We start from the raw sequence: 12,862 nt of genomic DNA on the forward strand, positions 1-12,862 counted from the left end.
GATTCATTCAAACATAAATGCATTTAGGTAGATTTGAGGGGGCATTCCCTTCAAAAACAAACATATCCACTGCGTCTTCAGCGGCTCAGATGTCGGGAGTACATGAAGACTGCTATATTCATTCTTACATCCATCAAACAAAACACATCTACTCCGGTGACAAAACAATGACGACTGTGTACAACTCGCTCAGGGCGGGTTTAAGATAAAACGGCAGTGTCCGCAACAGTCATGAGCAAATCTGTGTTTCTGTTAAAGATTTGGCAGATGTAACATGAACCAGAAATTTGACTATATTACAGATGTATGCAGATTTGAATGAGAAACACATTTTATTACACTTACATTAACCTGTTGATGTGCACCCACTGATCTATATGTGACGCTAAGAGAACCGAGTGGGCCGCTGTGTCGGCCGCGATAAGCTAAAATGAGCCGCCACGTTAGCGAACACTCTCCCCCCCAATAACTTTTGGGTCACTTGCTATGTAAAATCCCGAGCCAATTTCTCTTCCCAGTCCAGCCCTCACAAGAAGCACATGGATATTGTAGAAGTTAAACCAGGTGAGTTTGCAGTTTGGATTTCAATAATCATCCCACTGAATGTCAGATAAAACTGAAATTGGTTTGCAACAGGAGGAAAAGCTGTATGAGGAGACAGATGTCTGTCTTCACTGAAGAACTGTTTTTACAGAGTAACACTTGTTTTGGTCACCAACGACTTTCATTATATGGACAAATTTTATTTTTTAAATGTCATCTTTTGTGTTTCACAGAAAAAGTCATACAGGTTTGGAAGGACATGAGGTTGAGTAAATAGCTGTGCGTAAGGTCTTAAGTTGGGGTATAAAGTTCAAGGCTTTGTAACTACTAGTTAGTTTGTAACTAAGTCGGTGCTTAATTTGGTTGCTCCACCTGTTATACCATACAGCATAACAAAAAAAAGGCAGCCCCCAGACTATGCTCCTTAAGGAGTACAGTGTGGGAACAGGAAAAAAACACCTCAGCAACATTAGCACATAATCAGTACACTCTACAACATGAACAAGACTTGCAACAGGGGTGGGGATTGGGGGATGGAGGTAGCCCAGCACAGGCAAGCAGCCATCAGGTCCTGCAGCCATTCTCGGCGCTGGTCACAGACCCGCCTGTCAGAGCGGCGAAGGCGAGGGATAGGGTATCGGGCGGATGATTGCATATCTGTATATATATATATATGTAAGAGTTCATGTGTGTGTAGGCCTGGAGAGTCGCTATGCCAGCATCTAATCTAGGTGCCGCAGTCCGCAGGATTGTCATAGCGATACACAGCAAGTTTCCATGGAGACAACCTTGATCAGGTCCCAGACATAGTCAACAATCACCAGGTGTCTGGGGAGTCGGGGAAGGAATGCAAGAGTGGCTCACTGCAGTGCTCTTCCGGGGGAGTTGTTGTTCCAACAGCGGCCTTGGCCAAGGCCAGTGCTGGTTGAGGGCGGCCGAAACAGATAAGATTGGGATTGTTTGGTCTTAAGGAGAGTAGCCGCATTCTAATTTACACGGCTATTCTCCTGGTCCATTTTGGTCTCAGAAACGATCCATTTGCCTTTGCAAAGCTGTGAGCTTCTCCATGATGTTATCCATATTTTGGTTCATAGACCCAGTCTGAGTGCAGACAGCTCTGCCCACTGTTTCAATCATGACGGGCAGCCTTGTGAGGCTTTGGACAGCTGTCACTGTCTTTTTAATTCCTCGATAAACCAGGGCAATGCCTAATCCAATCAGCAGAAGACCTGTTATCATGGTACCAAATAGGTAGATATTCCTCCACGGAAAGAGCCGCCAGACACACGACCCGCCACCTCTCCCACGCGTCCATCGTGTAGCCAGCTGCGAACGTTCTGGCAGGACCGTCAGGTTCCCCCGAACCCAAGCTTCTCGTCGAGAAAATGGTGTCAATTGCGTTGAGAGACCAGTTGATCAAATCCATGATGTCTTAGTTTGGAGAGCAGTGCTGAGAGAGTCTCTCAAAGTACAAGAGAGTAGACTAGACGTGACAAGAGGAGCAAAGCAGGGAAGGTCAGGGGAGGGAGAGGGTGAGAAAATGCGACCGCCTTTGTTGAGAGCCAAGAGAAAAAAGACAGAGAGTATTTAAATAATATTTAGGTATTAGGAGTATTTAAACACAAATAGGGGCTTTATTAGACATAAATTTACACTTATGTATAAAAAACTTGGCAAGAAAAATAAAGAGATTAATCAAAAAATATTCACTTCAAATTATCAAAATTGTGGAAACCAAATAAAACGTCTTTATAAAGCAAAGAAAAACTAGTTAAAATAGAGGTACGTACAAATAAACAACATTTTCTCCAAAATACTACAGCATGGACACATTTCCAAAAAAGGTGAGGGGCAGATTCATCTACAGCATTACAGAAGGAGCAAAGTGGATCCATTTCAGGGAGCATGTATCTTAAATAAAAATTGACGGGGTAAAAACGGTGTAACAGTTTAAAGACACTGTGTCATTAAATATAGTTTAATAGGCTACTCAATGTTTAAACATATCTGGAGATTCCTTAGATCACATTTGTGCTCCTTCAAGTGTTTTGACCATAAGAATATGACGCACGTCTGTTCTGTGTGACCGAAGAAGTGTTTTCTTCACTGTATAACTGTGTGTTGCTCATACAGCTGAAGTTTCTCTTACTGCCCTCTGGAGTAAACAGGTGGTACTACAAGCATGCGATTAAATGTGTTCATTTTTGTTAAATCGACAGCCCTACTTAATATATTTTGTTAGTTATATTGTGCTTACATGTCATCAAAACTCGAATAAAACCAAAAATGTATTAGCCAATGACGCTTCTAGGGTCTACTTAGATGTACTAAAACTGCAAAATGCTGCATTTTATATACTATTATTACATGCGGATTAATGCTGACAGCACAAAATTTACAGATAAAACTAAAATTGCCAATCAGATTTAAGTAATTACAATGATACATATTTTGTGTGGCCAAATGAGAAATGGGGGGTTCGGTTTGCTGGGGTTGCAGCCTTCTTATTTGTCCTTTGCTGATCACATGCCTGTGTGTTGAAACTTGACGCATCCTGAAAACTGCACTTTCCCCATCTGTCGCTCACTTCGACGTTGTGTCGAAGAAGCGACACTAGGGGTCTCTCTTGAGCGCAGAATATGCCTCTAATGCATGAAAAAAGTCCAATGAGAAGTTGGCAGACGGTATTTGCATACCCCGCCCCCGGACATACGGGTATAAAGGCGAGGAAATACTACAGTTCATTCCAAAATTTTCTTCAGAGCCGTGGGAGTGTCAGCAGTCAGCTGCGAGTTACACACCTGTTCCTGTCCCTCTGACGCTTTGCTTGCTGTTGGATCTACAGTGCACATCAGCGGCTTTTCTCCTTCTCTGCACGGCAGTGCAGTTTGCCCCTGGGCGCTTCGACAGTGAAAATTTAAAAGAGTTTTAATTCTTAAAAGAGTGATTTTCTCTGTAAAAGAGTATTTTCCTCTAAAAGAGCATTACACAGCGCCGTTGAACGTCCTTTTCAGGATGCGTCTTTATAAAGATGCCATTCCGCCCCTGTGTAGTTCCTGGATGCGGTAGATTGCTCCCCGCTTCAGACAGCCACAGGCGTTGTCTCGTGTGTCTGGGTTGCGATCACTAGTGATGTATGTCTCGAGACCGGTCTTGGTCTCGAGACCGGTCTCGAGACCACTTTTACTTGGTCTCGGTCTTGTCACGGCCTTGATGGTCTTTGGTCTTGGTCTTGTCTTGGTCTCGGACCTCTCGGTCTTGTCTAGGTCTCGCTGTCTCAGACCGACATAGTGGTCGGGGGATTTAGCAATACAATACTACAATATCCACGACGACACAACGTTCGATAATGCAACAGTATTATTATTTCACGCCCTTCAAATGCAACCAATCACATGTATTTTTTTGTGACACAGCCGTTGGCGCTCATCCATTCATATAACATTATACCTCAGTGAGTGAGTGTAGCGTAGAGCGTAAAGAGCACAGTCAGTCAGTAGCATGTCAGCGAATTCCTTGGTCATAAAATTTGCTTTCGTAGAACACAATGAGTTCTTCTGCACATCGTCAAATAAAAAGAAGCATTCGGCGAAATGTAGATTCTGCAAAGTCTGCTTGAAAGAGACAGCCGGGACCACCTCAACGTTCACCAGACACCTTTACGCTAAACACAGGGAAAGCTATCTACGCATTTTTGAGGTAAAACCTTTCCAACCTCCCATGACCAAACAGATCATGTATCTGCTGAATTATTGTTGTTTATCATGTGTTCTTCTCACACGTACGGTATAAGTTATTTAGTAAGTTATTTACATGCTAAGTAACGAGATTTTGGGTAACTGCACAACTGACAGATGACTTTGAGCGCACCACCAACTGTGTGTGTGTGTGTGTGTGTGTGTGTGTGTGTGTATGTGTGCGTGTAACCATAGCGACAAAACGACCAACTTTCGGATCCTGCACTTAAGCCTATAAATTATGAATTACTTTATATGTAATTGCTAAAAACAAATGAAGATTTCTAGAAGAATATTTCAGCTCTGTAGATCTATACAATGCAAGTGAATAGAGAACAGTCCTTCAAGCTCCAAAAATCAAATAAAGGCAGCATAAAAGTTTATTTTCCCTCCGGTCTCGACTTGGTCTCGGTCTCGACTTGGTCTGTCTTTGTCTTGGTCTTGGTCTCGATACCCTCTGGTCTTGGTAGTGTCTTGGTCTCGGTTTAGGCGGTCTCGACTACAAGTCTAGCGATCACACCGAGGCAGCGTTTGTGGATGACTCATGCTCTCACTGTGAGAGCATGACCATGTCAACGCTGTGGGCGCGGCTCGCTTTCAACAGAAAGCACGACACTCCAGCCGCCCCCCGCATTGCTCCTTCCCACGGGATTGAGGGTGATGCCCCTGTCTCCCAGTTTGGCCTTTTTGGCAACACCGTCGAGGACTTTACCCAGCAGTTCTCCACAGTGAAGAAACAGACAGAGGCGATCTCTCACATCCTGCCCCGCCACAAGCCTGCCGCCATGGGCCATGCCCCGTCTGCTCGCCGAGGGCGTCCCCCTGCGAAGAAACACCAGGCTGCTCCGCCTCAACCTGGGCCCAGCTCTCAGCCCATGCGTCGAGCGCCCCGCAGGAAGCAGACGCCCCCCTTCGCAAGGACCCCCTCGAGGACCCGGAAGGCTCCCAGGCGTTCCTGAGACGGACGACCCAGGGACCAAGACGCTAGCTACGGAGCTGGTAAGCAGACCACTCTGTTCCTCGGTGGAGGGCCGGGAAGTGAATCCTTTGTTGAATTTATTTCCTAGTCGGGGCTGCGGTTCCCACATTCTCAATAACAGAGCTATTTCCTTTGTCTCTGGGTCACCTGGCCCGCAAATACTGTTCTCACGGCACTCTGCTGCCACACCTCAACAGTCCCGGCAAGCTGGACACGGGCCCTCCGCCCTCAGCCCCACGACTGTTCCACTGGTCCTCGCCGGTCAGAATGGGCACCAATCAGACTCTGTGCTACAAGACTGTTTTGATCACACGGACTGGGAGATGTTCTGGTCCGCTTCTGATGACGACATCGAGGTTTATGCTGATAGCGTAACGTTTTTCATCAGAAACTGCGTAGAGGACGTTGTGCCAACCAAAACAATACGGATCTACCCCAACCAGAAACCATGGGTTAACAGCGAGGTTCGTACGGCACTCAGTGCACGGACCTCCGCATTTAATTCCGGGAATGCGGAGGAGCGTAAACAAGCCAGTTATGCCCTCCGTAACACTATCAGAGCAGCCAAACACCAGTACAGGCACAAAATTGAAGGACAGTTCAACACCACCGACTCTAGAAGCATGTGGCAGGGAATTAACATCATCACGGACTATAAACGGAGTAAAAACTCCGCCATGAACACCGCTGCCTCTCTCCCGGATGAGCTTAATTCATTTTATGCTCGTTTCGAGGACAACAACACCGCCCTCGTGGAGAGAGCACTCGCGGCTGACGCTACAGAGGTTGGTTCACTCTCCGTCTCTGTTGCGGATGTAACCCGATCCTTCCAACGGGTGAACATCCGTAAAGCCGCGGGTCCAGACGGCATTCCGGGCTGCATCATCAGAACGTGCGCGAACCAACTGGCTGGTGTTTTTACGGACATTTTCAACATGTCTCTCTCCCTGTCTGTAGTCCCCACAGGCTTTAAAACATCAACCATTGTGCATGTACCGAAGCAAGCTATAATCACTTGCCTAAATGACTGGCGTCCTGTTGCTCTGACCCCCATCATCAGCAAATATTTTGAGAGGTTAATCAGAGATTACATCTGCTCTGTTCTGCCCCCCTCTTTGGACCCATTGCAGTTTGCAACGCAACAACCGCTCCACTGATGATGCCATTGCATCTACACTACACACTGCTCTCTCCCACCTGGAAAAAAGGAACACATATGTGAGAATGTTGTTTGTAGACTACAGCTCAGCATTCAACTCTATAGTGCCTTCCAAGCTTGATGAGAAACTCTGGGCTCTGGGCTTAAACAGCTCGCTGTAAAGCTGGATCCTGGACTTCCTGTCAGGCAGACGTCAGGTGGTTAGAATGGGCAGCAACATCTCCTCATCACTGACCCTTAACACTGGAGCCCCGCAGGGCTGTGTTCTCAGCCCACTCCTGTATTCCCTGTACACACATGACTGTGTGGCAACACATAGCTCCAATGCCATCATTAAGTTTGCTGACGATACGACGGTGGTAGGTCTGATCACTGACAATGATGAAAGAGCCTGGGCCCCTGGGCTAAATAGGGTTACGCACCTCAGGCTTCGTTCCCTTTCTATGTGGTTCAGACCCCGGTGTTCTGCCTTGGGTCCCATTCTAGGTGCGTCTTGTTGTCGCAGACTGCTAACGACAGACGCCGCCCTGACGGGCGGGATAGCGGCCTTAAGTGGTCATCCAGCTTAAGGGGATAGGAGGGTCGTCAGCTCGGTTTTCACAGTCACTGTCTCAGGTTGATGGCTGTATTTCTGGCCCTGAAATACCTCCTCCTGAGGCTGCCATGTCTTGGTGCGGGTGGACAATACAGCGGTAGCCTCTTACATAAATCTTCAAGGAGACCCAAGTTCTTGTCAGCTGTATTTCTTACACGTTGGGTTCTCCTTAGGGCCCAGGGTAAGCTCCTGTCACTCAGGTCAGTTATATCCCTGGATGCCCGTATACGGGAGCAGATTTCAGGTCCAGACAGAAAATACCAACGGGGGAGTTAAGAACTCCACCCTAAGGTAGTAGTTGCCCAGAGTTCGCCAGCAAGGGTTTTTGCCTCTGTCTTGCCTCCTATTAATGGTGCTGCGCTGGCCGAACAGGATATGTTTCTCAGAGTTAATTCCTCTCCTCGACGGCTCGCCTTGGGCGATTCCGAACAGGGAGGACCTTCTCATCCTTGGCCCGAATTGTGAAACCTTTCATGTCTGGCCCCTAAGGGTACCGAATGAGGTTCACAGGGTTTTCTCTTGAGGTTATCGAGACCATTTCAAGTGCTAGGGCTCCCTCAACTTGGAACTGATCTGGGTAGATTTTACAGGGCAGAAGAGGACCTCTTCGCCTCTGTTGATAGTGCAATGTCTCCTCTACTTCTCCTCGAGTCGCCCAGCCCCCCCCCTCCCCCTCGGGAGGGGCTGAACGTAGTAACGCAAAGGCGCCTGCATGCGTTTCCTTCTACTAAAGTTCTTATTACAGAACCAGCTAACTGCCAGTTTGATTCAGTTCTGGATTTTCTGTAGAAAGAACTGTCAGCAGGCACTTTCCTCGCCACTGCCAGGTTCTATGTGGCCACTGCGGTTTGCCACGGCTTGGTGGGCGGGGTGCCCTCAAAGAGGCATCCCCATTATTGCCCGGGCCTACGAGGCGCGCGGTCAAGCTTCGCCAGTATGTTTCAGGGCGCACTCTACCAGAGGGCTCTCCTCCTCTAAAACCTTGGCTAGAGGTCTCCCTCTGCAGCAAGTTTGTGATGCGGCAGGTTGTCCTCTCCGCACACATTCATTAGATTTTTATAGTTTGGATGTTTTGCCACTCCGGGCTCTTATGCCCTTGAGTCGACATCTCAAGCTCATGTCTGGACAAGTTTGTGATGCGGCAGGCTGGTCCTCTCCGCTCACATTCATCAGTTTTTATGACAAGTTTGTGTTGCGATAGGGTTCTCTTCGCACACATTCATCGAACTTTATGGGTTAGATGCTTTGCTACTACGGGCTCTCATGCCCTTGAGTCGACATCTCAGCTCATGCCTGAACAAGTTTGTGAAGCGGCAGGCTGGTCCTCTCCGCACACATTCATCAAAATTGAATGGTGTAGATGTTTATGCTACTCCGGGCTCTTATGCCCTTGAGTCGACATCTCAAGCTCATGTCTGAGACCATTCAGCTTCAGGAGAAATAACTATTGACTAATGAACAGTCGATTAATTACAATGACAATAATATCATAACAATTAGCCATTACAATATTCAGGTTGTGGCCCTTTCTTCTTCCTTACTTCTAATGTTATTATTACTATGGAAATGCAATACGCATTCTCGTGGATTTCACTATCCAACCCGTCGCGCTGGTTGACCAAGACCATCCGACTCATCTATATGATTCGATGGACTCAGATTTCGTCTCAGTGGTATTCGCTCCACTTCAATGTGCGGCGGAAATGCCAGCACCTTACATATAGAGGTTTCAACCCTGCTACTCTTGGATGCGATAGAGCCAGTCCCTCCAGCCGAGATGCCTCTACAGCCCTTACTTCATAATACCCACGTTGGGTTGCTGCCAATCTTGGACCTGCGAGTTTTCAACCAGACCTTACACAAACTCACGTTCAAAATGCTCACGCAGAAACAAATTATAGCCTGCGTTTGCATTAGATTGGTTCGCAGCAGTAGACCTGAAGGATGCGTACTTCCACATCTCCATTCTGCCTCGACATCCACCCTTCCTCTAGGGCTTCAGGTCAACTGGGAAAAGAGCAAGCTCTCTCTGGTTCAGAGCATCTCTTTTCTCTGCATGGAGTTAGACTCAGTCTCAATGTCAGTGTGCCTCACAAGTGAGCAGTCGGTGCTCAGGTGCCTCGCTATCTTCGAGCCCGGCACAGCGGTTCCTCTCAAATAGTTCCAGAGGCTCCTGGGGCATATGACATCCTCGGCCGTGGTTGCGCCGCTCGGGTTGATGCATATGAGACCACTTCAGCACTGGCTTCAAACTCGAGTCCCGAGATGGGCATGGCGCCGCGGCACATACCGTGTGTTAATCACCCCTTCCTGCCGTCAGACTTTCAACCCTTGGACAGACCTCTATTTTTTACGGACAGGAGTCCCTTTGTGCTGTGGTCACCACAGACCCCTCTCAACTGGGTTGGGGCACCGTGTGCAAAGGTCACGCAGCAGCTGGTTCCTGGTCGGGGCCCCGTCTGCGTTGGCACATCAACTGCCTAGAGTTGCTGGCTGTATTCCTTGCCCTGCGGAGGTTTCTCCCACTGGTTCGGGGCAATCTCGTCTTGATCCGTTCAGACAGCACCACGACGGTAGCGTACATAAATCGCCAAGGCGGCATGCACACTCGTCATATGTAACAACTCGCCTACCATCTCCTCCTTTGGAGTAAGCCGCGACTCAGGTCGCTGCACGGCACTCAAATACCGGGCGACCACAACATGACGGCAGACACGTTGTCACACAGGTTACGCCCAGCGGAGAGTGAAGGCTCCACCCCCAGGCGGACCAGCTGATCTGGGACTGGTTCGGCATGACACAGATAGATTTCTTTTCCTCCCAGGACAACTCCCACTGCCCGCTCTGGTGCTCCCTAACGGAGGCCCCTCTTGGCACAGACGCGCTGGCACACATCTGGCCCTGGGGGCTGCGCAAGTACGCATTCCCCCCAGTGAGACTTCTTGCACTGGTGCTGTGCAAGGTCAGTGAGGATGAGGAATAGGTCACCTTAGTGGCTCCTTACTGGCCCACTCGGACTTGGTTCTTGGATCTCATGCTCCTCGCGACAACACATATTAATTCTGAAACTTGGGAAATAAAGCCCAAAGTGTCTTCTTTCAAAATATACTACAACTGTGTACATACTCCAAAGGGTCCCGTAATTACAACCATTTAAGTTCAGGTATGTAATTTTCATGGTTTTGCTCAAAAAGGGGGTGGGTATCAACAGAGATCAGATATTAATGTTGAACACTTAGACCTTTGAAAAGATGTATGATTTGTTAACATTACCTTTTGCAATATAATAACACCATTTCTGCTTCTAGAACATCTTACTATTCGATCACTATAAACTCTGGAAATACCAATTCTAAGCTCCTGTTTTCTACGGTAAACCAGATCCTGAAACCACCTGAAAATGTATTCTCTGACCCCTCAACGGATCTCTGCAACAGGTTTTTAAACTTTTTTCTTGCAAAAATTCAAGGAATACATCACCATCTGCTTAATATTCCTAGCACTCCAGCTCATAACCTGACCTACATAACTGCACTGCAGGGCTCTGCTTCAATCATCTCCCTCTCAAACTTCACCTTGGCCTCAGAGATCCAGATAAATGAACTTGTCAGCAAATCGAAAACATCTACTTCACAATTAGACCCTATCCCTACCAGTCTTCTTAAAGCGTGCCTGCCTTACATCGCACCATTACTCACTACATTAGTTAATTCCTCCCTCTCCACAGGCATTGTACCGTCCACCCTTAAGATTGCTGCTGTCACTCCGGTCCTCAAAAAGCCCAATGCGGATCCCGATGACTTGAACAACTACCGTCCCATCTCCAATCTTCCTTTTGTCTCCAAAACACTGGAGCGGGTCGTGGCACATCAATTACATCACCATCTCATCCACAATGATCTGTATGAACATTTGCAGTCTGGCTTCGAAACAGCATTGGTTAAAATCACCAATGATCTACTCTGTGCTGCTGACTCTGGTCTATTGTCCATCCTGATCCTACTTGACTTGAGCGCTGCTTTTGACACCATTTCACATCCTCTCCTTATTGAACGTCTGGCCAGCATTGGTATCATGGGGGATGCACTCTCCTGGTTCTGCTCATACCTCACGGATCGTCAGCAGTTCGTACAACTGAAACATTTCAAATTGGCCTGTGCACATGTGCCTCAGGGTGTCCCTCAGGGGTCAGTGTTGGGTCCACTCCTCTTCATTATATATCTGCTTCCCCTGGGCATGATCATGAGACACCACAAAATTCAATTCCACTGCTATGCTGACGACACCCAGCTTTATATTTCAACTAAACCTTCTTCTCCAATTCCATCAACCTCACTCAGTAATTGTCTTCAAGACATTCAAATTTGGATGAACAAAAACTTTTTAAAACTTAATGCCAATAAGACCGAAGTCCTGCTTATCGGCTCCAAATCTACTCTCTCAAAACAGCAAAATCTCAATTTAACCATAGATGAGACCATGGTCCCTTTGTCAACTCAAGTCAAAAGCCTTGGTGTCATTCTGGACAGTTCCCTTTCATTTAAATTTCAGATTCAATCACTTACCCGGGCTTCATTCTTTCATCTCCGTAATATTTCGAGGCTTAGACCCTCATTGACACAAGCCAGCACTGAAACTTTAATTCATGCACTTGTCACGTCTCGTCTGGATTATTGCAATTCCCTTCCCATCGGTCTTCCTTCTAAGCTGTTAAATAGACTTCAACTTATTCAGAATTCTGCCGCTCGAATCCTCACTGGTTCCAGACCATCTGATCATATCACACCTATCCTTATCACTCTACACCGGCTCCCTGTGCACTACCTTATTGACTTTAAGATCCTCGTTACCACCTACAAAGCACTCCATAATCTTGCACCCAGTTATATTTATGACCTCCTATCAGGATATGTTCCTATACGCTCCCTTCGCTCTTCCTCAACTGGCCTACTTGTCACCCCCAAATTTCGTCTCTCCACCATGGGGGCTAGGGCCTTCAGTTGCGCTGCTCCAAGACTCTGGAATGCCCTCCCCTCCTACATTCGACAGGCAGACACAGTCAATTCATTTAAAAAATTGTTAAAGACCTATCTCTTTAAGAAAGCTTTTAATCTTTAAAATGTTTTTATACATTGCCATAGTTATCCTTCTGACACTCTTTATAGTGCTTTCTTCAGGCGTTCTTAGCACTTTGCTGATTTGTCATATTTGTAACATGTATTAGCCTCATATGAATTTAAATGTATTTGAATGTATTTCCTTTTTTAAGTCCTCCGAAACATGTAAGATGTCCTTGGGTATTTAGAAAGGCGTCGGCCAAATAAAATGTATTATTATTATTATTATTAATTATATATATACATGTATATACAGTAAATTATATATTAAATGTAAACAGAGTTACATCACTCCCGAGTGCGACCGATTGCATATCAACTGATTAATAATATACTAATACTTTTAGTAAAAGTACTAAAAAAGAATTCAGCTCACAATCTTTTGGAATGTTCGATTAGATAGATTTAAATTGTATGTTAAATATCAAAGCATAGTTGAAAGATATGTGTTGCGTAGAAACCCAAAGGGGGTGGCCAATAGAGATAGATGGGATGGGTTGAGGGAAGCTGAATATTGGGATGTGGAATTGGAGACATGTGGGATTGGAGTTGTTGTGTGAGAGATAGAATGATGGTCAAAGATAAGGGGAGAAAAAAGAAGGGGGGAAGAAAAAAGGGGAAAAAAGTTCAAATAAAACTAAATAAAAAGTACATTTGAATGACACTAAGTGACAGTATTATTAAAACTAATGGCGGTTTGCATGAGGCTGATGCAGTGCAGTTGTTTGTACA

The 12,862-nt window shown here is 46.4% G+C and overlaps 1 protein-coding gene across 1 annotated transcript in view; it reads right to left on the reverse strand.

Annotated features, from left to right (window-relative positions):
- LOC127647579 (GTPase IMAP family member 8-like) overlaps positions 1-12,862 on the reverse strand; it is a 78,635-nt gene that overhangs the window by 9,676 nt on the left and 56,097 nt on the right. The gene's annotated exons all lie outside the window — the stretch shown is intronic.

The sequence above is a fragment of the Xyrauchen texanus genome, chromosome 8 (assembly GCF_025860055.1).
Source record: "Xyrauchen texanus isolate HMW12.3.18 chromosome 8, RBS_HiC_50CHRs, whole genome shotgun sequence".
Taxonomy (NCBI): domain Eukaryota; kingdom Metazoa; phylum Chordata; class Actinopteri; order Cypriniformes; family Catostomidae; genus Xyrauchen; species Xyrauchen texanus.